This window comes from Cervus canadensis, chromosome 28, assembly GCF_019320065.1.
Source record: "Cervus canadensis isolate Bull #8, Minnesota chromosome 28, ASM1932006v1, whole genome shotgun sequence".
Lineage (NCBI taxonomy): Eukaryota > Metazoa > Chordata > Mammalia > Artiodactyla > Cervidae > Cervus > Cervus canadensis.
This window is the reverse complement of record NC_057413.1, coordinates 49,609,524-49,636,290: the sequence shown is the minus strand read 5'-3', so window position 1 is coordinate 49,636,290 and position 26,767 is coordinate 49,609,524. Positions and strand designations below refer to the sequence as shown.

The 26,767-nt window shown below is 35.7% G+C and overlaps 1 protein-coding gene across 7 annotated transcripts in view; it reads left to right on the top strand.

The window, feature by feature from the left end:
- The window catches only part of SUPT3H (SPT3 homolog, SAGA and STAGA complex component), a 347,771-nt gene that overhangs the window by 197,793 nt on the left and 123,211 nt on the right, over window positions 1–26,767 (top strand). The window contains exon 1 of one of the 7 annotated variants that reach the window (XM_043449971.1): window positions 23,444–24,447. The exons of the other annotated variants lie outside the window; for them this stretch is intronic. The gene's annotated coding sequence lies outside the window, so the exon portion shown is untranslated. Of the gene's footprint in view, window positions 1–23,443; window positions 24,448–26,767 lie in introns of those variants that run through there. 7 annotated transcript variants of the gene reach the window in all.

Here is a 26,767-nt window from a genome sequence, read left to right as displayed (position 1 = left end):
ATAATTCAATAATAGTCAGTTTGATAATTAGGGTCAATTTCCTTTAGGATTGACTGGTTTGATTTCCTTCCTGTCCAAGAGACTCTCAAGAGTCTTCTCTGACACCTCCGTTTGAAAACATAAAGTCTTCAGTGCTTAGCCTTCTTTACTGTCCAACTCTCACATCCATACATGACTACTGGAAAAACGATAGCTTTGAATATATGGACATTTGTTGGCAAAGTGATGTCTCTGCTTTTTAATACACTGTCTATATTTGTCATAGCTTTTCTTCCAAGGAGCAAGCATCTTTTAATTTCATGGCTGCAGTCGCCATCTGTAGTGATTTTTGGCGCCCAAGAAAATAAAGTCTGTCACTGTTTCCATTGTTTCCTCATCTGTTTGCTGTGAAGTGATGGGACCAGATGCCATGATCTTAGTTTTCTGACTGTTGAGTTTTAAGCCAACTTTTTCACTCTCGTCTTTCACCTTTATCAAGAGGCTCTTTAGTTCTTCTTGGCTTTCTGCCATTAGGGTGGTGTCATCTGCATGTCTGAGGTTGTTGCTATTTCTCCCCATAATCTTGATTCCAGCTTGTGATTCATCTAGCCCAGCATTTTGCATGATGTACTCTGCATATACGGTAAATAAGCAGGGTCACCATATGCAGCCATGACGTATTCATTCTACTACTAGAATGTTATTCTGCCAATAGTCAATTTTTGAATTCAAGGTAAGAGAATCTCAGAGTATACACTGTTTACAGTTCCAGTAAGTTTAAGGCAGCGTTTCATATTACATGGTTTTCTTAGCAGAGTTATAAAACAGCACCTCGCCTCCTTTCCATGAGTGTCAAGGCTTTTCCTTTAGTAGCTTCATTTATTTCCTGCTGGTCAGCTAGAATCCTGTTATCTAACTCAGACTAAGCTCTATTAGCTACTTGGCTCCTGTGCCAAGTTTGGATTTCTGACCTGTGCTTAAAGTTTCACTTCTGGCTGAAATTCCTATTAAATGCCTAGTGCATAGTTTCCAAGAATTTCAGATTTACCAAAGACAGGCAGTCCCTTCATAAAATATCCTCTCTCCAGATTGATTTGCATCACTGAATTAAAATAGGTACAGATTTGTGCCAACTAGAAATTGTGTGACTGACTTGATATTTTATGCTATCAATAATATGCTTTTGATAGTATCCATTTTGAGTGCATTAAAAAAAAACACCATGTTTTTGATTACTGTATAGCCACTTTGAATTCCCTGTTTACTCACAGTTAAATATCATAAAGGTCTTTTTGTTTTATACATAGAATATAATTATCTAGCATTCCATTTAAATGTCATACTAGACTTTCACTATATAAATTTATCAGCCAACTAGTAAACCATGTAGTCTGTTGAAATTTGTTTCAATATATGAATTGGTTTTCAGAGTTATTCTAATAATCTTTAATTACATAAATTAGATGAGAATAAGCTTTGCCTGTATGAAGAGGGACTGACTGGCCTCCCATGGGATGAGCAGACAGTGAGCTCTCCTTCTCTGTTTCTACTTGTAATGCCTTTTACTTTGGCAAACATCTCCCCACTGCTCTATTCTCAGCCATCAGATTTTGTGTTCTCTCCTGTATCTGAATCAAGAAATTGTTTTCAGACTCCTACCCTCCACTCCAGTATCTTTCCCAAGGTCTTTGAAAGTCTTTTATTTATTTGTAACCCTAGATCTTTTAATGGAGTTGCTATTTCTCTTGATAAATGGAAAATTATCCAGAGAAAAAGGAAATAAAAATCAGTTAACATGTACTGTGTGCCAACTGATACCCTAAAAAAATTTTTATATATTATTTTGTTGTAGATATATAGTCTGTTTTCCAGGGTTAAAAAAAATCACATTATTATTTCAGTATAGCTTTTTAACTTAGTTTAACACAATTTAACTCTGCCTTATATGAGTTTGAGTAAACTCTGGGAATTGGTGATGGACAGGGAGGCCTGGTGTGCTGCGATTCATGGGGTTGCAAAGAGTTGGACACAACTGAGCAACTGAACTGAACTATGTGTTATGTAGATATAATATACACCTTTATTTCTCAGATCCCAGTATTACATATTAGTCTACACTTAAAAATATATAATAGTTCATTTTTTAAAATGTTTTTATCCCTTCAGATACTCACATTCATCCTCATTTTTATTAGGGATATTATTTTACTGATTGTGATAGGGAGCAGTTTGTTTATGCTGATAGTTTCAAATGTTTCTAGTCATTTTTATGTCTCTTGATGAATTTATAAATCACATTCTCTTTCTTAAGAATGCACTGACCATCTTTAGATACTTCTCTAGAGTAAGTTGAAATTCTGTCACAGAGATACTGTGAAACTCAAAAGATGTTATTTATGTTTGAATATTGATACAAAATTGATTTTAAATTTTTTAAAAGAGTGAAAAGAGAAATAAGGTCTTCCAAATAAACGTTTCAATTAGAAAAGGCTTAAGAAAACATATTAAGAATGTGAGACTAATTGAGACTAATTTTGAAAATTTAATGTTTTATTATCAGTAGAATCTTACTGACTTTGCACTTCTAATCCAGCTAAAAATCTGACAGTGGGGAACAGAAGGGCAGTAGACTTCACTAAAATCATCCTCATTCTTAGTGGTTTTAATCTTAAAGTTTATAGATTTTTCTTTTTTCCGATAGAGTAGATGCAGCAGAAAGGTGAGGATCAAGGCAAGTAGTTACCAAGACAGGTGCCGATAAGCAGCAGCAAGAGGTCGTGAAAGTGTTGGAGCTAAGAGAAAATGATTGCTTTAAAAACAAAATTATAGGAATCTAATTGGTCTTAGAATACAGTTTATAAATTATGTTCCAGAAAGTATGTATTGAAATACCTAACATCTCCTAATAAATTTTGTTGGTTGCAGAGACAACCACTCTTAAATATAACAAGCATGATGATTAATACTCAAAATGAAGGCTTGAAACAAGTAGAAAAAGTTGATACATTCAGAATACTCTTTAGAAAGTAAAGATAGCATGTGATACGCTTAGAAAGATGTCTCTCAATAATAAAAGTTTATTTTTTTTAAATCTGGAAATTTAGTTATATATAATATAGCATATATTTCTTAAAAGCTCAAAAACCTTTCCCCCCCAAAACTTTGTATAAGAATGTGTTGATTTAGCAATTCCTTAATGAAATTTTTCAAATATATTTTCTTTTTAAAGTTTCAATCTATGCACACACTGACAGAATGACATCTCTTAAAATCAACATTTTACTTAATATTTACAGTAAACCTGGAGAGTTAAAAAATATCTTCATTTTGTAGGCATGGAAACTGAAGAACAGAAAGATTAAGCAACTTGACAAAAGTCACATAGGTTATAAAGTAGGAGATGTGAAATTCAAATGATTTCTTCTTCAGAGAGTTTGGGGAGGATGAAAAATTCTGATTCTTTTATGGATACTTAGTGGTTGAATTTACTGTGTATCTCTAAGGTCCCTTCTAATTTTGAGTATTCTGTGATTCTCTGCAGTGAAGAGTATTGTTCCCAGAATAGATTCATATTCCGCAGAACGTTCACAGAGAATAGTGAACAAAAAGAAATGGTTAGTAGAGGGGAGTCCCAAGATAAAAAAGCAGAATCTTCTTTTCTTGTGGAAAATAAAACTTCAGTATCAAGTCTCTGTTAAAGATATCCCATATTTTAAATCTGTAAAGAGAAAAAGTAACATTCTTCTATGTGAGAAATGGTCATTATAACCAGTAAAAAATTCTCAGCATGATGAATAATTTTATAACGTTAAAGTGGCATCATTTGATAGATCTCTGGACAAAGGTAATTAAATGTTAAGAAAGAAGAGATTAAAATATACTCAAAAAAGATATTTAAAATGTGAACTTTTCTGGGAATTTACCATTTGCTGCTTGTTGATCATTGGCTTTAAGAAATTAAGTTCTAGACGTCATCAGGAGTAGTATTCCAATTTTTAAATGTCAGATAAATTGCCCAGAACTCAAATTTAGCCATTGGTTTATATGAAATCTCCTTGATCAAGCTATGTGGATTTCTAATTGGAATATAAATGTTTCTTAAATGTGTACTGGAGAAAGGAATGAAAAAGAAGGTTGGGACTAGATATTCAAGGTCATTAAATTTCAAACTGAGAAATTTTTAAGTAATTCTCTTGGTAGCTGGGGGCATTGAAGATTTTAGAAAGCAGCATAGTTAGGAAAGTGAATAGAATAACCAGGCTGTTTTATATAGGACAGTGAAGGACTCAAGATGCCACTTCCAGAAAGGTTTGTTTGAAGAATGCTGAAATATTAATATTTAGGCAGGAATGTTACCACCTCTGAGTTGGATGGTGACAGGTTTCTGTACTATATTTGCTGTCTGTAAACAGTAATCTATTTTGTCTATAAATTAAATCCCATATCTGTAAGAATAAACAAATTCAAAACAAAATACCAATCAAATCTGTTATGACAGACATCGGTGTTTATCTGAATAAAAAATTAATAGAAGTATGATTTCTTAGTACATTCAGATGTACCAATTTGACATATTCTCACTTACTAATCACTGTTCTAAGTGCGACTCTCCTGCAAAACCCACAAGAATTTTTGAACCTTCAGTTGGGAAATGCTGGTGGACTGGAAAGCTTTTGGAGACATATCCCTGGGTTTGAATTCTGGCTTCATAACTTGCTAGTTATGCAACCTTGAGCATTATTAGTCTTTCTGAAACTTGGTTTACTCATCTGTAGGAATGTGCCTACTTCATGGGCATTGTATAAGATGATGTATATAAGTGATTTAGCACTCGATACTGTTGATGAAAACATGACTTCATTAATGCCAGCCATAAATTTAATCATAATTCTATACAATTGGAATAACACAGTGTTGAAGGCAGACACTAAAGAGCCAACAGAGAGCTTGTATGTATTTCTGGGGCCACATCCCTGACTTTGAATATCACACTACATACAGTTCTGTCTTGATTTCTCCTACCTCTCACTTCTGGTATGCTTAGGTATCTTAAAATTCTCAGGTATTAGTTTTGGTAATTTGTTATATGTGGATTTCCCTGTTCCTTCCTTGTCTATCCCCATCTAACATTATATCCCTGAGAATAAATTGTTAGATACAAAGTGGTCTAAATTGCCTTTGTTTGAATCCTGGGGCATAGAAGACTTCCATAAACTTCATGCTTTCTCATCTTATGACTGCAACTCGAAATCGTAACTTAACTAGAAGTGAAAACAGGAGCACAGTGTTGACTGAAAGCATTTATTTTTCTCCATCAAATCCTTGAATGCTTTCCTAAATGATTTTTCAAGTCCCAACATTTTGTATTTTATTGTGACTACTATGTTTAGTTTTTTCCCTTTCCTACAAATGAATAACTTGCAGAATATTGTATGAAAAAGTTACCCAACATGCCTGAAAAACACATGGAAAGATTTACAAAGTAGGTAGTAACATGGAGCTGGAGAGATAGAACAGAGAAATGCATAAATGAATCAGTGAGAGAGGGTTTAGAGGACAGAAACCAAAGTCCACGCCCCCAAAATGAGCACTATGCTAATTTATTATATAATTATTACTGGGCCAGAATCAGTTATTTACTCTGACTATACCTTTTAAAATATGAGGCACTGTATTTATTATTATTATTGCTAATAATGATCTTTCAAAACAGGTTTTACTCTGAAGAGAAAGCTTTTTACCAAATATAAAGCTTTTTATCTGAAATATTGTTAGAGTTAATAGATGCAATTTTTATTATCAGTATTAGCATTTATGGGCTTCCTGGGGGCCACAGTGGTAAATGCAGGAGATGTCGGTTCAATCCCTCGGTGGGAAAGATCCTCTGGAGAAGGAAATGGTAATCCTCTCCAGTATTCTTGCCAGGAAAACCCACGCACGGAGGAGCCTGACAGACTACAGTCCATGGGGTCTCAAAAGAGGAGGGCATGACTGTGTGACTAAACAGTAGCAACAAATTAGCCTTCAGAGTTAAGTTATAAACTCTAGGTGCCAAGATTAGGGAAGAATCAGACATCCCTCCCGTGTTCTATTTTCTGTGAATCAAACCTTATGCATTTTACCTTCTAAAACCTTGGCATTTATGTAGGAGATTTCAGAGAAAAAGTTAAAATTCAATATTTTTAAATTAATCATCCAGCTTTATTATTTTTAAAAATAGTTTTTCCACCAACTGAAATCATGCAACATAATACTTCTAGGCTTATACCTGTATTTAACACCATTTTTCAAAATTTGTATCCTTAAAAGTAAAATTACTTGCTGTTCTTTATGTAACTGAAGTTACAAAAAAACTTGTAACTTCTAATAATCAGCTTAATCTGATATTAAACTCTTGATAGTTTTGGAACAAGAATTTTTGTTTGAAAGAAAGATTGGCTTGTTAAATGAATTATGCAATTATAAGTAAATGTGGTCACAGCTGTTTTTGATTTCTTTGTTATACACCTGATTGGAAACAAGTTTTTTAAAATATTTTTCCATTTCTTACACTGACACCTAGTGTTCACTCTTCCTGATATCTTAAATATCAAAATGTAGTTATTAATAGCTCTGAAACTATTTAATTATTAATAGCTCTGGAACTAGAATTACAAAAAACATGTTTTTAAGCAGTGCACCTGTTCACAAATCAATAACTCCTATTTCCAACACCAGTGAGATAGTTTTTCCTAGATATATATATGACTCAATTGCTGAGGCTGTTTTGACCACAGCAAAACTCAATGAAGGACAGAGTTTTAAAGGTGAGAGGAACTTAGGTGGATTTTAAAACCGAGATTCTTAAGACCCCCTTGCTTTGTTAGGTACACAGTTCCATCAGGTCCAAGGGGATAATTTTGTTTATGTGAGTTTGGTTCCTAGGCAATAGAGGTAACAAATCACATTTAGTTATGTAAGCATTGAAGATTTGATATTACTCGTTGGACAGGAATGAAGCAAGATTGAGTTGTTTCTTTTTTTTTTATTGAGGTATATTTGGCATACATTATATTAGTTTCACGTGTACAACATAATAGCAGCAAAATGATCACTACAGTTAAGTCCAGTTAACATTTGTCATCATACGTAGTTAAAAAAAATCTTTTTTTCTATTTCTCATGATGAGAACTTTTAAGATCTTTTCTATTAGCAACTTTCAAGCTTGCGATACAGTATTATTAACTATAGTTACCACGCTGTACAGTCTCTAATTTTTGGAATGGGTGACCTTGTGATATTATATGTTTACTATTTTTATGAATTCCTAAGGATGATTTAAGTACTCTAGTATTTCTGGTGATAAAGTTTAAAGATCTAGAAGATTAGTATCAAATTATCTGCAGTTAAGTAAACATGTATATATAAGTTGGGGAAAATTTATTTATGTAGTAAGCAATTGTTAAACCAGAAATCCAGGTGGTCAGTGCACATAGTGAAATTTATTCATTTTGTTTTTTATATATTTCATGAATGTAGGGTTGGTTAACTTGAAAATTTTAAATAAGTTTGAACATTTAATTTGCTTAAGTATTTACAGAGTCAGTGACAAAGAGTAAATTTCAAGTCATTCCTAATTTGCTACAGACTTCAGAGTGTTTGAATAACAAAATGTATCTTCAGTGAACTGTGATTTTTCTCATAAGTAAAAATCAAACATTTTAAACATAGGAGGTAATCATAATTGAATTAAATTTATTGTTAATAATTATGTTCTTAGGTAACCTAAGAACTTTGAAAGGGGAACTCTGTCTCATAAGCTATTTTTTATATATAGCACAACAATCTTTATTATATAATTAATATTCATAACTTAAATTTAATTATCATCTGCTATTTGATAGACCCTATTTTTGATGCAAGAGAAAAGTATTTAATGAGGTCTTTGTATTGTTTTGGTTAACAGAAAGATAAGACTAGAGAAATACAGAAAAAAATTAGAAAAGAATTTTTATTACCATTTCTGAATTTTTTATAATTTCCAGTATACTTGTCACATTATTTTAGGGGTTGAATTTCAGTACATTTCTCAAGTTGTGTTTTCAGGATTATCAAGTTCAGCTCCAGATCAACCAAGTTCTTGGAAAAGTGGTGCCCAGTCCCTTTAATTGTACTCTAACGCATGTGACATGAAAGGACTTTGTCAGATAAAACAAAAATGAGTAATGAAGAAGGTAACCATTGTGGAGTACATGGTTTTCCTTTGATTTAAATGGGTTGAAATTTTTAATTCAGAATATTAGCATACATTAATATTGAATGAAAACTAGAGTGGTAGTAAATTATGTCCATAAATATAGTGATTCACTGTGTAGAGATATTTCAGAATGTTTAATAAAATATTTCAGTTTTTCTCCTTTAAATCGGGACAGTAAAGTTTCAAATTACATTTTTTCCCAGAAGCTTAAAGACAGTGCATGTTGTGCTTTTCTACTTTGTAAGTTCGTCAGCACCCCTTTTATTCAAATCACTTGCTTCATGCAGAAGCCCAAATAAAATTAAAGAAAGGCATCACCCTTACATGTAACTGAGTGAAAGTTCACCTGGCTTTTTTCCCTTTCTGTTCCAGGTGCAAAAATTGGCTGAAACGGCTGGGACAGGCAGTTATGTTAGAATAGTTTCTGGTTTAATGTTTTATCAGGCCCAAGAGTAAAATATTCTACAACTACTGCAATTTTATATTGCTACTCCTGAGGTAGAACTCTGTTAAAAATAGTGTATAATTATGTGGATTTTGATATAAGTAAAATCCAGTCTCCTCAATTATGCTGTGTATAACAAGGTAGAGTTAGACTGGATGGAATTGTAGGCTTCACAGGGGTTCCATCATTCATTGATTCATCAAAGGTTTACTGATGAAACTTGGGAAAGCGCTCTCTCAGGCCTTGGTGATATAATGGCACACAAAGCCTCTGCCCTCATAGAGCTTGTATTTTGGTATTCAAGAAAGATAATGCATGAATAAATAATATAAAATAATAAATAAATGAATAAATAATAAACATAATTTATTTGGTGTTCAAGAAAGATAATAAATTAATAAATAATGTCAATAAATGAATAGATAATGTTAACTGCTATAAAGAAAATCATGACGGATAAGGAAAGGGAGATGTAAAGTTAGGTTACTTTGAGGGAGGTGAAATTTGAGCAAAAAAGTAAGTAATGTTAAATAAAGCACCATATAGCAGTTTAGGAGAAGATCATTCCAGACAGAGTGAACAGGAGGTATAAAGTTCCTAAGACTGGAATGTGCTTCAGAAGCAGAAATCTCAGGGTGTTTGGAGTGGAGGGAGTGGGGTCAAATGCTAGATGAGGAGATGCAGAATGTAGGCAAGGTCGTGATTTTGTAGGCATTGTGTTTCTCTGTGTCACTTTCACTTTCCAACTTTGTATAGGACAGAAGCTTTTAAAAGGTTTGATTGATAAATCTTGCTAAGGAGTTGCGTGTTGTTCAAAGTCTAATAGGAAACTCCTGAAGTTTATAAATAGGGAATGATTTGTGCTCTCAGTTACAGGTATTTTATTTATCTTCTAGAATTTGACTTTGAAACTAAGCACATGGGTTTCAAAAGTATTTTTGTCCAGGGGAAGTAAATTCACTGATTCTTTCATTTCATCATCTCATCATTTCATCATCACTGATTCTTCATGTACATCATTTGAAGTACAGTATTTTCAACCATGGGTACATTGTTGTACAATGGATCCCCAGAACCCCCTTGATGATTTAAGGTTTTTAAAAGATCACTCTAGCTGGCTATACGAGTTTCAGACTGGAAGCAGGGAGACTAACTAGTTAAGAAGCTTCTCATGTGGTTTGTGGTAGCTCGCACTGGTGGTGAGAAGTGATCCAGTCTGGCTTTATTTTGAAGGTATCATCAGCAGGACTTGCTCACAGACTGGATTATTAGATGTGAAGATAAGGAAGAAATCAAAGTGACGTCTAGAATGTTTGTCTGAGCAGCTAGATGAATAGTGGTTTGGGGCCAAAATTCAGCATTTATATGTTAAATTCACTGATTGTGTTAAAGTTAAGTAGCTGTTGTTCAGTTGCTCAGTTGTGCCCAACTCTCTGTGACTGCAGCACGCCAGGCTCCCCTTTCCTTCACCGTCTCTCAGAGCTTGCTCAAACTCATGTCTACTAAGTCTATGATGCCATCCAACCGTCTCATCCTCTGTTGTTCCCTCCTCTTCCTGCCTTCAATCTTTTCCAGCATCAGAGTCTTCTAATGAGTCAGTTCTTCACATCTGGTGGCCGGAGTATTGGAATTTCAGCTTCAGTCCTTCCAGTGAATATTCAGGGTTGATTTCCTTTAGGATTGACTAGTTTGATCTCCTTGCCATCCAAGGGACTCTCAAGAGTCTTCTCCAGCACCACAATTCAAAAGCATCAGGTCTCCGTGCTCAGCCTTCTTTATGATCCTGCTCTCACATCCATACATGACTACTGGAAAAAACATAGCTTTGACTATATGAACCTTTGTATAGTAGGGTAGTTGACAGTTAAGTGGAGGAGTCCAGTAGGCAGTTTAATAGAGGACTTGAATTCATGAGAGAGATTGGCACTAAAGATAAAAATTTTGGAGTCATTGGCATATAAATGGTATTTAAAGTCATAAGATAGTATGAGATCACTTAGGAAGAGAAGAGAAAAGACAGAGAGATGACTGGAGAGTAGCCGTGGGAGGTATCCCAACCTTCACACGTTAAAGCCATAAAAACTGAGCCAGGTGGTCCATACATACAAGCTGTAGAGTATCCTAGTAGCCAAATGAGGAAGACTTTTCAGATCCTGCTGAGAAGCTGACTAAAATGACGACTAAGTCTAAATCTAAGTGCATGCATCTGCTTAGTCATGCGTCTGTCTGACTCTTTGCGACCCAAAGGACTGTAGCCCTCAAGTCTTCTCTATTCATGGGATTTTCCCAGTGTGAATAACTGGAGTGGGTTGCCATTTCCTTCTCCTGGGAATGTTCCTGACTCAGGGATTGAACCCAAGTGTCTTGTGTCTCCTGCACTGCAAGCCGATTCTTTACTCCTTGAGCCAACTGGAAAGTTGATTACTGCATTAGATAAGATGTGACAAGAATAGGTCCAATTCAGTGGTGGGAGAAAAAAGTCTTTTTCAAATTAATTACCCAGAGACTTGCAGATGAGAAAGTGAAGGCAGATGTGATAGTCAAGCTAGAGAGGATTTTTGCTGTAAAATGTGCATTCCTCCTGACTTGCTCAGGAAGTCCTAGTTGGTGCCAATTTTTTTACCCAGCATCATTGTTATCACCATTCTATTCACAGTTAAAGACTGAGACAGGGTGTGGTATCAAGGGAGGAGTTTGTTGAACCTGACCAGGAGGGGACTGTGGCTCAGATCATGAACTCCTTATTGACAAATTCAGACTTAAATTGCAGAAAGTACGGAAAACCACTAGACCATTCAGGTATGACGTAAATCAAATCCCTTATGATTATATAGTGGAAGTGAAATAGATTTAAGGGACTAGATCTGATAGAGTGCCTGATGAACTTTGGACGGAGGTTCATGACATTGTACAGGAGACCGGGATCAAGACCATCCCCATGGAAAAGAAATGCAAAAAAGCAAAATGGTTGTCTGAGGAGGCCTTACAAATAGCTGTGAAAAGAAGACAAGCAAAAAGCAAAGGAGGAGAGGAAAGATATTCCCATTTGAATGCAGAGTTCCAAAAAAATAGCAAGGAGAGATAAGAAAGCCTTCCTCAGCGATCAATGCAAAGAAATGGAGGAAAACAACAGGATGGGAAAGACTAGAGATCTCTTCAAGAAAATTAGAGATACCAAAGGAACATTTTATGCAAAGATGGGTTCAATAAAGGACAGAAATGGTATGGACTCAACAGAAGCAGAAGATATTAAGAAGAGGTAGCAAGAATACACAGAAGAACTGTACAAAAAAGATCTCCACGACCCAGATAATCACGATGGTGTGATCACTCACCTAGAGCCAGACATCCTGGAATGCGAAGTCAAGTGGGCCTTAGGAAGCATCACTACGAACAAAGCTAGTGGAGGTGATGGAATTCCAGTTGAGCTATTTCAAATCCTGAAAGATGATGCTGTGAAAGTGCTGCACTCAGTATGTCAGCAAATTTGGAAAACTCAGCAGTGGCCACATGACTGGAAAAGGTCAGTTTTCATTCCAGTCCCAAAGAAAGGCAACACCAAAGAATGCTCAAACTACCACACATTTGCACTCATTTCATACGCTAGTGAAGTAATGCTCAAAATTCTCCAAGCCAGGCTTCAGCAATACGTGAACCGTGAACTTCCAGATGTTCAAGCTGGTTTTAGAAAAGTCAGAGGAACCAGAGATCAAATTGCCAACATCTGCTGGATCATCGAAAAAGCAAGAGAGTTCCAGAAAAACATCTATTTCTGCTTTATTGACTATGCCAAAGCCTTTGAATGTGTGGATCACAATAAACTGTGAGAAATTCTGAAAGAGATGGGAATACCAGACCACCTGACCTGCCTCTTGAAAAACCTATATGCCGATCAGGAAGCAGTGGTTAGAACTGGACATGGAACAACAGACTGGTTCCAAATAGGAAAAGGAGTATGTCAAGGCTGTATATTGTCACCCTGCTTATTTAACTTATATGCAGAGTACATCATGAGAAACGCTGGGCTGGATGAAGCACAAGCTGGAATCAAGATTGCCAGGGGAAATATCAACAACCTCAAATATGCAGATGACAGCACCCTTATGGCAGAAAGTGAAGAGGAACTAAAAAGCGTCTTGATGAAAGTGAAAGAGGAGAGTAAAAAATGGGCTTAAAACTCAGCATTCAGAAAACTAAGATCATGGCATCTGGTCCCATCACTTCATGGGAAATAGATGGGGAAACAGTGGAAACAGTGTCAGACTTTATTTTTCTGGGCTCCAAAATCACTGCAGATTGTGATTGCAGCCATGAAATTAAAAGACGCTTACTCCTTGGAAGAAAAGTTATGACCAAGCTAGATAGCATATTAAAAAGAGACATTACTTTGCCAACAAAGGTCTGTCTAGTCAAGGCTATGGTTTTTCCAGTGGTCATGTATGGATGTGAGAGTTGGACTGTGAAGAAAGCTGAGCACTGAAAAATTGATGCTTTTGAACTGTGGTGTTGGAGAAGACTCTTGAGAGTCCCTTGGACTGCAAGGAGATCCAACCAATCCATCCTAAAGGAGATCAGTCCTGGGTGTTCACTGGAAGGACTGATGCTGAAGCTGAAACTCCAATACTTTGACCACCTGATGCGAAGAGTTGACTGATTGGAAAAGACCCTGATGCTGGGAGGGATTGGGGGCAGGAGGAGAAGGGGATGACAGAGGATGAGATGGCTGGATGGCACACCATCCGGTGGACATGAGTTTGAGTGGACTCTGGGAGTTGGTGATGGACAGGGAGGCCTGGCGTGCTTTGGTTCATGGGGTCGCAAAGAGTCGGACACGACTGAGCGACTGAACTGAAGTGTTATTCTAATGGATCTAATAATATAAATGAAATCTTATAGTGTATATCCTTCTGAATCTAGCTGCTTTTGCTCATCATGTGAGATCCATCACAATTGTTGTGATGAATTGTTATTTATTCTCGTGCTCAATGGCATTCCGTTGTATAAATTTTTTAAAATTTATTTATTTTTAATGGTAGGATAATTGCTTTACATTCCTGTGTTGGTTTCTGCCATACATCAGTATGAGTCAGCCATAGGTATACATATGTCCCTTCTCTCTTGTACCTCCCTCTGCCCCACCCCATCCCACCCTTCTAGATTGTCACAGAGCATTGGTTTGAGCTCTGCGTCATACAGCAGATTCCCACCGGCTATCTATTTTACATATCATGATGGATGACATCACCGACTCAATGGACATGAGTTTGAGCAAGCTCCAGGAGTTGGTGATGGACAGGGAAGCCTGGCATGCTGCAGTCCATGGGGTCGCAAAGAGCTGGACATGACTGAGCAACTGAACTGAATGCATATGTTTCCATTCTACTCTTCCCATTCATTCCACCCTCCTCTTTGTCCACGAGTCCATTCTCTATCTCTGCGTCTCCATTGCTGCCCTGCAAATAGGTTCATCAGTACCATCTTTCTAGATTCCATATATATATGGGTTAACATACAGTATTTGTTTTTCTGTTTCTGACTTACTTCACTTTGTATAATAGGCTCTAGGTTCATCCACCTCATTAGAACCAACTCAAGTGCACTCCTTTTTATAGCAGAGGAATATCCCATTGTGTTATGTACCACACTTCGTTATCCATTCATCTGTTATTGGACATCTAGGTTGCTTCCATGTCCTAGCTTTTGTAAATAGTGCTGCATCCATTGTACAAATTCAGCACAATTAACTTATCAGTTTTAATTTTAGTAAATATTTGCATTAATCCAATTAGAGCTATTATTGATATTATTTTTGTACAGGTATTTTGATAAACATATTTTTGTTGGATATACTTAGGATAAGAATTTTAATATAGTATGATTTACTTTTCTAATACTCAATGTAAGTTATGTTAGCATACTATAAAATGATTTAATTTTTATTTCATTTTATAATTTAGACTTTCTCAGAAAGCAAAGTAATACCTTATTTTAAGTCTTTCCTTTGCTCAACTGTATAGAGTTCATCAGAATGTCTTATATTGAACTTTACGGGTACAGTGAGGGCTAAAACCTTTGAAAAGTTCCATATAGGATGCCTTCTGCCTTATTAGAAAGGTTATATATAGTCCAGCAGTGGGTATGATAAATTATGAAATGAATATACTACTAATGAAGATGTAATATATGAGATGTTATAGTTGTTCAATGAGGGAAAAATTAATTCTTCCTCTAAGAATCAGAAAAGGCCTTATGAAGGAAATAATTTTTGTGCTGGCTTAGGAATTAGTGATATCTGATCTCATAGAGACTGGAAATAATTTTGGAGTTAGATAGTGGAAGTTATAGATAGGAGAATAGTTCGAGAAAAATGAGCATTTCATTTTGAGGAGAATAATAGTACCCTTGAAGCAAAAGGAAATGAAATTAAAAAATCTAAGCTATGAGATCACATTTAAAAGAAATTGAGAGTCTCTTCAAGTTTTGACCTTATTTTTCATGCTGTTTTCAGATAATAGCCTAATATCAGTACATCAAATAGTTTGGGTCCAAGGGACTCTTACTGGGGCCTCTGGTAGGAAACAGGGCATTTAGACTCCCAGGGCTTGACTGTAAGTTAGCTGGTTGTAGGACATGGCATGGGTGCCTGGCATATGCAATAGGGAGCAATCCTTTTGCTCTGGACTGATTGTGAGTAATAAAACATTAATGTTCCTCAATAGGCTGCAGCTTAATCATTTTGACAGGAAAGAAGAGCTAATAACTAACAGTGTTTATGTAATTTTGTAAAAGTTTTGCCATGTATGCTAAATGTGACCTTATTGTACTCTTATAAAAGTACAACAGCATTCTGATGCTAAGGTCAAAGAGTCTTTGACTTTGCTGGCCAGCATTAGTTGGGAAGAGCCTATTTTTATCACAGAAAACATCAGAATCTCTGCCCATGTTGTTTTTTTTTTTCCCTTCTTACAGTGTATTCTTTATGATATCAGACACAGTAACAGGAAGAACATCTCCATCTGGTAACCATTACCTGTAGCTTGTATGTATCTTCTGGAAGTTAACTTTTAATGTTAAACAAAGGAAGCTGATCAAAACCAGCTGTAAAACCTTTGCATAGTTCATATTTTATACAGTCAGCATTAGGTTACCATTCACATAACTGCATATCTGAAGTTAAAAAAAAATAATAAGGTAAATCTTTTCCTTTTATTAAAATAAATGTAATCCTGATTTTATAGTTAACACAACTTTAATTGTTTTCCTGTTTGGCAGGGAAATTTAATGCAGTTGGTATCATTATGTATGTATTTTATACACCTTGGAGAAATAATGGCTCATTTATTGACTGTATGTGCCGCAATTAATATAGTTTGGATGTAGTCAAAATAAAAACAGTAGGTTGATATATAATTTTCTAATATAAAATTATGGGGTTAGTAGATGTAGAAACTTGCCAGCTAAACATATAACAGGCCATTAAATGTATTATGGGGACTAATTCTATAGATAATGAAAATTACTCTAGTAATACCCTCTCTGACACATGGCATTTATTATAATTCTAGATACATGCAAGCACAGTAACTTTAGATCATTATTATTTATGATAAAAAATGATTCAGAGAACTTTAAATCAAGATGACTTTTTCCTTTAATTAAATTCTGAAGAACTAAGAAATTTAGAAATATCAAAACATTCTGGACCATATTTTGCCTACTTTTGGTATGTCGTGTATGTTTAGTAATATTTTCTTCTGCCTGGAACTTGCAGTTGTTTTATACATAGATATTTAGAAATCACAAAGAAGCACATGAGTTTGTCATAGCACATAATTTTGAAATATCTGTTACAACAGCATTGAGGACTTTTGCTATCATGAAATGGAATTTCCTATCAAGAAAATGCAGCAGATAATGAAATGACTCAAGCATAGCAGTCTAGGTGGGAGACAGTAAGCATTTCTCTACCAAAGAGGAATTTTGAAATTCAGTGGTTCTTTTGCAAGTGATTAGCACTGTTTTGTTGAAAGTGTTCTAGTCTGTGGAAACCTAAGTATTGCTCACAAACACCATTTAGGCAGAGAAGCCAAGGTCAATTCTGACCATCCAAGTATACCACCGTTTCAATTGTGACCAAGATTTGACAATCTGTTGTACAAGTTCTTTTCTCAGACCTTGGTTAATGATCTAGCTTTAAAAAAGTGTTTGAAAATATATAAGCAAACATTAATAATTATTAAAATATTGTATTTGTAGTTTTCATTTGTGCAGATAGGAGTTTATTTTTAAAAGATATGGGATATCTTGTATGCAGAAAAAGCACTGAACAATGTTGTCATCAGAACTGACAAGTTACCATTCCTTAGGAGGGAAATTTACAGAGTGTTTTACTTTAAACGTAGTATTTGTATTGGAACATTTAAGTCAGATTAAGATATGTTCATGTTTAACACAAAAACAAGTGATGTGGCATCTGCTAGGAACTCAGTGTATGTTTGTTGATTAAATTACTCATTGTGCAAAGAAGACTTAGTTAAATTCAGTCTTTCTCTTAGACTATATATATATATGTATGTAGAGAGATAGTGTATATAAGTGCATGTATGTATGTGATATGTTAATATACATATTTGTGCATATAAAATTAGCACAAGGCAATGCACATTTTAGTTGCTCAGTTCAGGGAACTTAGGCAATTCTACATTACCATGTAACTGTCACCCCAAACTAGGACTAACATTTGCATTCCTTAAGGAAATTCTCATTTCCAGTCACAACCAGCCTGATGCCCCCAGGCAATTTCTGTCACCACAGATTAACTTGTGTTTTCTTAAATTTCATGTAAATGGAATTATATAGAATGTACTCTTGTATCTAGCTTTTGGGGGGTTTGTTAGTCTTTTTATTTTATATGTTCTAGTGGATATGTTGGAAAAGGCAATGGCATCCCACTCCAGTACTTTTGCCTGGAAAATCCCATGGACGGAGGAGCCTGGTAGGCTGCAGTCCATGGAGTCGCTAAGGGTCAGACACGACTGAGTGACTTCGCTTTCACTTTTCACTTTCATGCATTGGAGAAGGAAATGGCAACCCACTCCAGTGTTCTTGCCTGGAGAATCCCGGGGACAGGGGAGCCTGGTGGGCTTCCATCTATGGGGTCGCACAGAGTCGGACACAACTGAAGCGACTTAGCAGCAGCAGCAGCAGTGAATGTGTAATGTTATCTCACTGTGATTTTTATTTATAATTCCTTAATGATGAATGATATTCAGCATCTTTTAATATGTTTATTGGCCATTCATGTGTCTCACTTTGTGACATATCTGTTTAGTTTTCTGCCTGTTTTTATTGGATTATTTGTACTTCTCATGCTTTGTCTGATGAATCTTTGTGTATCCCACGGTCGTAAAAATTCTCTCTCAGGTTTTTCTTCTGATATTTTTATGGTTATTGATTTTATGCTTAAATCTGTGATGTACATTGAATTGATTTTTATTTGTGGAATAAGGTAAATATTGGAGCTTGCTTTTCTCATCCTCATTTGTTGCCTGTATTTCAGCAACATTTTGGGTACTGGATAAAAGACCATATGATTTTTAAATTATTTTGTGTAATTCATCAACATGCCATTTCTGTTAGCTCCTTTGAATTTAATTGCACTTTGTCCACTAGTGAATTCCTTAAACTGTACCTGCCCGTAACATTTCAGCAAGTTGGTGTCATCATGCATCCTACTTTTCTGTTCTCTTCCATCTGTTGTACTCTTAGACCAGTTACTCCTCTTTGTCAATATGGACTGACTTCTGGTGAATTTGTATCTAACTGTATCTATCTTAAAGTTCTCCTCAGAATCTTAGTTAATCTATTTTTCCTGTTCTTCTCAAAATTAAGTGTAAAGACACAAACCCCACAAACTGTAAGATCTTAGGTATTTTCTAAAATTATTTAGCTGAGTTGTTATAACATGATGCCCTGATGTATTTTAGGTGTGGGAGTATAATGTGATGATTGAAGCCCAATTGCTTTTCTTTTATAAGATTTCTTAGAGTTCTTTCTTCATTTTACAAAACATTTTGATGACTCTCATAAGTAAAGTTAGGAAACATTGATTTCTAGTTTTTCAAATAATTGTTTTATTGAGTAGTCTATTTTCACCCTAGACTTATCTAATTTATAACCTAATTATAATTAATTTGATCTTCAGATTAAGGATGATTTTTATCCTTATTGTTCTCTATAGTTTCCAAACATTCCATAGTAAAACGTGTATTGCTTTTATATATAACTTGGAAACAAAAAGTAGCCATTAATAACATCCAAGAGTAGACTATGTCCTCTAAACTTTTGGCAGTGCCTAATTAATGAATAGGACATATGTAGATATCAGGATAATTTGATTAATGAATTTTTCAAATTAATATAAATAGAAGATGGAGAAAATTGAGCTTCTAGAATGCGTTGAGTTCATGTGTTTAATTACATTGTTTGGGCTCCGGAGATCTGTATATTTAAATAATGCTGCTTGTGGACTCCCCATACATCTTCTATGTAGATAATGAAGAGTGTCTGCTGAGGTGTCAGCCAGAACGTTGTTTACGAGGGACAAAAACAGACATGGGGGCAAAGTAATTTTTTTCAAACTTGCATTGGGAAAAATAAACAGTTGAGAGCATCAACAAATTTTAAAGATGACAGAGTAATAAATGATACCATTGTTTTCTGAACTCCGAGATTATTTTCTTTAACCTTGAACTTTCTGATGTGTGAATGTATAGTGACACAGCTGTCCTTGTCTGAATCCTTCTGGTAAGATGGCGAGGGGATCCGAGTTTGAAGAGCGCTTGTCCCTGTCTGAGATTAAAACCCAGGAGCTGATTGTGGAGCAGCCTTGATAACAGAGGAACATGAGTCCAGATGACTCTGCATCAAAAATAGATTGAAAGGAGTCCAAGTTCTAAGTCTGTGCTTCTTAAACTATTTGGAGTAAAAGTCTGGTTTTTATTTTTATTGTTGGTATTTTTTACCTTTCCCACATTTATAAAATATACTAAAAAAATCATAGTGATGTCAAAATATTATAAAAGTTTCTAAACACTCATTTTCTCTTCTTATTTTGCTGAATACTGACAGCAGTTTGTGGTCTGGTGCTGATCAGGGCCCGAATTTTGGGTAGTACCGATAAGAAAGCATTGTATCACTTTAATTGGCAGTATGTATTTTTTCTTAATGCTTAAATAATGGTGATCTTACTTGCAGTGTTAGATGTTTGGTATATATTGCTTAATTTGGTATATATTGCTTAATATTTAGTATATATTGCTTAATCGGACAAAGATGCCTGATGCCTAGACCTACAGAAGAAATTCAGAGGCTATTGGTATTCCCTGAATTAAACCTGGATTTATTGGTGCTTGATAGCCAGCTCTATAAAAAGAGGTAATCTCTTTTACCTCTCTTTTACCCTTTCTGGCTGATGGCTAAGAAGATAGCCTTGGCTCCATGCCTAGGAAGGACTGAGTTTGCAGATTAACAGTCTTTAATGGATATCATGGGGCAAAGCAAAAACAGGCAAATAATAAGTTATTTGGTTAGGTAGTTTCCTCACTTGTGACATATGCAGCTTTTTCTAAATGTTTCTGAACAATAATTTTAAAATGTAGATTAGAGCTTCTTGATGTTGACCTCCAGAATCCTCAGTTCACTGTCCTACAGAGTAAAGAAAAATGTGGGTTTTCCAGATATCTTCTAACCAGGGCTTCATTATTCCTGTCATTCAATAAAACTTGAAACTTACCAAACAAGAACCCGCCTAAAATAAAGATACATATCTTTCTATTACTTTATCCACTTTTCTTCATTTCATTTTCTAGAAGAGTGGGCAGAAATAAAATACTGAGAACTTCTTTTTCATTCATGAGTTTATCATTCTTTATCATATTTAAGTATAGTGAACATACTAATTATGTTAAGAATAAATGGCAAGAGAAGACATAGGAATAGGAAACTTGTTGTGCGGCTCAGACGTTTGCTGCTTATACATCTGCTTCATTTCCTGTGATTTCATTGGTGGTTTTGAACTTACGGGCGTCCTGCTGTCCACTGGTTGTGACAGTTGCTTCCATGTCATCCCTCCAATTTGTAAAAAGAAATTGCTTCCATTTTGAGATGAAAGGACTTCGTTTTCCCAGCTGTTGTCCATGCATGCAACCCCTTCAGCAGAAACTTATGTCTCTGAACACTGAATTAGAATAGATTGATCCTGTAGTTTACAGATTGGCTTTGGGGTGGTCTGAAAAGATGGGAAACCTACTTTTTGATCTGGAAGCTCTATAAATTCTCATAAATTTCAACTTGTTTTAACTCCTGTCTGAATAGTGACTGTTCCTAGGATAACATGAGTTTGTTGGATAAGCAGTGATCTTTTTCCTCTTAAATTTCCAGATTATATGAAATAAATAGTGATATGCTATTAAATTCATAGCCAAGGAAAACAAGCAGATTTTTCTTCTATACATTCGATAACCTAAAGACCTGTTAGAGGTCCTTTCTTGGAAACTGTTAGTACCAGCAGAACATGGTGTATTGATACATGGCATTGATCTGATGGCTCTTTGACATGTGACTACTTTGTTGAATAACTTTGCTGAAGGAAACTGAACAAGTTCCCTCTCCCAGCAGTTAACAAATACTGCTGCCAGTAGCTACTGGTAGTCTCCTCTCCAGGCATGATTAAGCAGGAGGAATGGAGTTACTGTGTTGTTCCTTTGTGTCGGAGTAGAGCTTCCCTGGTGGCTCAGTGGTAAAGAATCAGCCTGCCAATGCAGAAGAGCCAGGTTCTGTCCCTGGGTCAAGAAGATCCCCTGGAGAAGGAAATGGCAACCCAATCCAGTATTCTTGCCTGGGAAATCCTGTGGACAGCAGAACCTGGTGGGCTGCAGTCCATGGGGTCACAAAGAGTCAGACAGGAAGGACTTAGTGACTAAACAACGAAAACAAAGTTACCTAAAACCTTTAGAGGAGAAGGTGGCTCAATATTACCATTCAGATATTGTTCAAAAAATAAAACCAATTTGGTGACTTTTTTAAGGGTTCTCTACAAAATATAATTTTGTTAAACTGTGGATTTTTTTGTGGTTTCCTCCCACTCTACTCATATATCTCAGATTCTTTTGGTAAAATGCTGAAGCAGTTACTCTTAAAAAAAAAAAAAATTAACAGGAACTTTCTAGGAAATACAGAGGCGACTTCGAGTATACTGTTTCCTTCCAATAGTTTACATATACTTATATGAATCATACTTACATTTTCTCCCTCCCAAGCTTCCTAAACCAGGCCAGATATTCTGTGCCAATTTACAAGGGTCTATAAATCTAAGTAGTATTAGGACCACAGATCCGTCCTTCTTTCTCACTCCCTTCCTACAACTGTAAAATTAGTCCATGTGGTGATACCTGGATTTAATTCTAGCTCCCCTTCTAACGCATGCTGTTAATATATAAACACACCCTTTAACATGTCACTCCACCCCCTCTCTCCCCCTGCTCAGAATGTATAACTATACTATTGTTTAACACTTTCTGCTTTAGTATGTGTAATACCTTTGTTTGTACTGCTATTGTGGATATTCACAATTGGCTGCCTTGTTTTACTATCTCTGTGATGTTTTTGATGACAGGATCCGTAATTCTCTTTATCTCCCCAGTTTCTAATTCAGTGTTTTATATTCATATATTCTGTGTTTATTGACCTCTGCTGTGCTCCCAGCACTGCAAAGTACATAGAGGAATCACAGACAAAAGCTGTAAAGTTCACTCCTAAGAAGCCTGCACTATTTTGGTTCTCCCTTTTAATGTTTGTTGGCTGTAATGTTGGTTAGTATCTCATAACACTGAGATATTTGTCTAAGAATGATTATTTTATAATATTTACATCATGCTCTAGTTTATGCTTTTAAAAAGTTGCTTTTATTACAGTATACTAATTGTATTGTTTTAATTTTTGCGTTATGGTGTGTGTTACTTAATATTGTAAGTACTTTATAAATTACTTTGTAAGATACATGGTTCAACTTTTTAAAAAAGTGCTGCAGTGACCTTGAGTTTGTCATGGGCTGGACTGAATGATTAGGTTAAATGATCCATCTTTGCCCTGTCAGACTTCAGGGCAATATACACGGGTACAGTGTATATTCACATGAAAATTTGCATACTTTGTATTTGGAAGTAGATTGATTCTGAGTACTGTTTAAATTGTTTTAACAAAATTTAGATATGCAGTAGCACTTTCATTTTAACAGTGTGTAGATGTTCATACAACATAATATCACCCAGTTGAATCCCCTTTAGTTAGAATTTGAATCCTTGCCAAAAAAGCACCTCCGGTATAAAAAGCTTACTGTACCACAATTGATTTTGGAATGTTAACTCAGAATTTAACAACTCAGAATAGTGAATAATAGCATGGCTAGAATTCTTTTAAATGTGAATATTATTTAAAATATTGGTCTAATAATTTGTACTCATATATATTGGATTTTTAAACTGCTCTACACATACAACATTGCAAAAACTTAATAAAAATTATGGATCTACATTGTAATAAATTCTAGTTTTAAAAGTATCACTAATTTCTAATTTCTGAATAGAATGTGTTCCAGTTCAGTCTTCTACAACTTGTGCTAAATGTTGGAGGAAGACAAAGCAGAGACAGCCCAGCACAGATCCTGCCTCCTGATGCCTCTTGCCTCCTTTCTGTGAAACATCATAGCAATTAATGTAAATACAATAGCAGAATTCCAGGTACTTAGAGACTCAGCAAAGGGAGAGAGCAGATGTTCTTAAAAGATCAAAAGCATCTTTATAATGTATAAGAAATCGGGGGTGAGTTTTGCATAAGATTTCAAGTGAAAAGATGGATAAGTGAAGAGGGCAGACGTTCAAGGCCGAGAGAAACAGATAGGTGTGAATATGTGCATTTGAACAACTTTACAAATTAGTAAGCACTGAATAATGAGTTTGGCTGGAGCTAAGAACAGTGAGGGGAAAAAGGGTAAAGAAACTGGAGAGAAGCTGGAGTCATGCTCTAGACTTCTCCATGTTTCTCAATGACAGTTACCCCCTTCTTTTAGCCCGAAGGGTTTGGACTTTAGGATTAAATAAAAGAAATGTATATATGTGTGTGAGGTTTCAAAGATCTCAGCAGATGCTTCTAACGTGGCCTTTCAGATGTATGTACTCCCCAAGGTCGAACACTGTATAGGCTCTAAATGCTTGATGTCAGGCACTGCTCTTGTTACCATCTACGTTACGATGTGTCTGAGTCGGCTCTCTAGTCTTAGACACTTATGAGCGCTTCACATATGCATCTGAAACCAAATTCCTTAGCTTATCCTTCAAATTCCTCTTTGCCTACAGATGTTTAATTTCTCATGTGAGGATACTGCCTCTTACCAAGTTAATAAAACTACAAACCATAAAGTCATCCTTGACTTCTTATTTTCTCTGCTTCTCTTTCCCCATTCCCCTCCCTCCTACTCCCCACTTTCTCTGCCTGCACCTCACTCACTAACTCACTCACACACACTTAGGTCTTGTGCCTTGCTTATACTTTCTTCTGCCTAGAGCACTCTTTTCCTTCTTCATACTTTTCTCCCACCCCTCCTTTTCTGATCCGTCTTGCACATCAAAACATGACCTTCCTAAAGATGAGGACCACATTTTAATCGCCTTTGCATTCCCAGCCTCTGGTGTAGTGTCCAGTACACTGGAGATCTTCTGAGGAGCGTGAGGTAAGTACAGTCAGTCTATGGATCTGTTTCTCCTGACAGTAGGACTAAGGTAATGTCTGTTAGTAATAATGGGGCATTTTCTAAGAGCTGTATTTATGTAGAGGTTTTTGTTTTGCTATTGCTTTAAACTTGGTTAAATAAGAGTGTCTGCGTCAGCGGTGTTTAATTATATTGACGGTCATCATCTCCTGAGAAATGCAGTCTGTACAGAATTCTACCATTTGGATGACTGAATTTTTGCAGAGCCACTGAAGGATATTCATGCCATAATTTGAGAATTATATTCAGCATGTTTCTAGACAACCTTTCAGGGAAACTTGGTATGAACATCTGTCTGTTTAACAATCTTTCTTAGCTCTTAACACCGCTGAGAACAAAATCTTTTAAAGTACTAATTTAAATTTCTGAATGAATATTTGAATATACCAATTGTTATATTTGAATATAACAAAGCAAAACATAACAACCTTATTTTAAGTACACTTTTTTAAACTCAGAATTCCACAATGACATAATTCTCCCACCCTATTAATTATCCCATTTCAGAAAATGTGTTTTAAATCTTCTCTCACTGACTCACCTCAAAAACCCTTTTTTTTCACCTCCTTATTATGACTAAAATATTACTCCATAAAAATATACATAGGTTCTTCCCTCTGATACATTAAAAGATCTGGTTCATTTTCCTTCTGTCCATCATACTCCTCTTATAATTCTTGGTCGTTTCAGTAGTTATATACATGATCCTTCCAGTACCCTGTCTTTCACTTTCATTTCCTCTCCTTGGATGATGCAGTCCTCCAGCCTGCTTCAGCCACAATTCCCAAGATCGTACCTGTGACCTTGTCAACAATAAATGAAACCCCTCTACAATTTCACTTTAAACTCTTCTACTCTCCAGTCTACACCTGCCTTTATCCCTGACCTGTTTTTAGATTTCATGGTAATCATTTCCTTGCATGTGTGTTAATTCCCCTTTGTGTTCTACCTAAGACATTTTCCTTTTCTTCAAACAATTCAGACAATCCAATGAAAAATGGGCCAGAAAACTCATGAAGAAACTTCATGAAAGAACACTTGTATTTGTGAAGGACCAGTAAGCACATGCAAAGATACTCAACATCGTTAGTCATTAGGGAAATGCAAATTAAAAATAAAATGTGATACTGATATATCTCTATTGTATGTGTGTCCTCAATCACTCAGTTGTAACTCTTTGTGACCCCCATGGACTGTAGCCTGCTGGGCTCCTCTGTCCATGGGATTTTCCAGGCAAGAATACTGAAGTGGGTTGCCATTTTGTCCTCCAGGGGATCTTTCCAACCCAGGGATGGAACCTGTGTCTCCTGCATTGGCAGGCAGATTCTTTACCACTGAGCCACCTGGGAAGCCTGTATAGCACATGCATATGCACATATTCATAGACAGATATATATATATATGTGTGTATGTATATACATACACATGCATACATGTGTATGTATATTTTATAAATAATATAGATGTCTTCACAAAGATAGTATTCTTATATACCTTTGGCCCCTGTTTTTGCTGTTTTTTGATATTTAGCAGTATATCCTAAAAATGACTCTGTTAGGTATATTTAATATAATTCATTTACTGTATAGTAAGTTCTATTTTTCTAGAATGATGATAGTTCCACTGTTAAAGCAGAAATTTAAAAAGCTAAGTAAGAACTGCATTTATGTTATGTATTCTGTACAGATATACATGTTCACACATATTAGAAGTTCACTGCCTTATTAATTACAACTGTATAACTACATCCCATAAACAAGGTAGTTTGGGGTTATGACAGTATTTTAGAAGAATTTAGAGGTCTTTAATACTTTGATGTTTTTGGCGTACAAGGACAGTGTGTTCCCCTAAGGGGGAAAAAAATTGAGTTCCTGAATTACCGAAGAGGAAGCAGTTTCATTTCTTGTAACACTGGTTCTCAAAGTGTGGTCCCCACAGACCGCTGATGGGCTCCTTGGAGTCTCTGGGTGGTCTTCCAGCTGGTTTCTTCTGAGGCTTGTAATATGACAGTGTCTCTAGTCTGTTTTATGGCCTGCATTAATAATTTACTTAATGACATTTCTAAAGTATGTTCTCAGATGCCATTCTTCCCATGAGTAATGATGAGGTTTCTTTTCAGTGGCAAGTGAGTATAGGTAGGGTTGGTGGTCCATGCATTTTTTCCTCTCATGAAATAATCCGCAGAGTAAAACTGAGAATGGCTACCTTAGAGATAGCAAACTGCATGATTATTAAAGCTTTGAGGAACCCTTCACTGGCCATTTGAAACACTAGAATAATT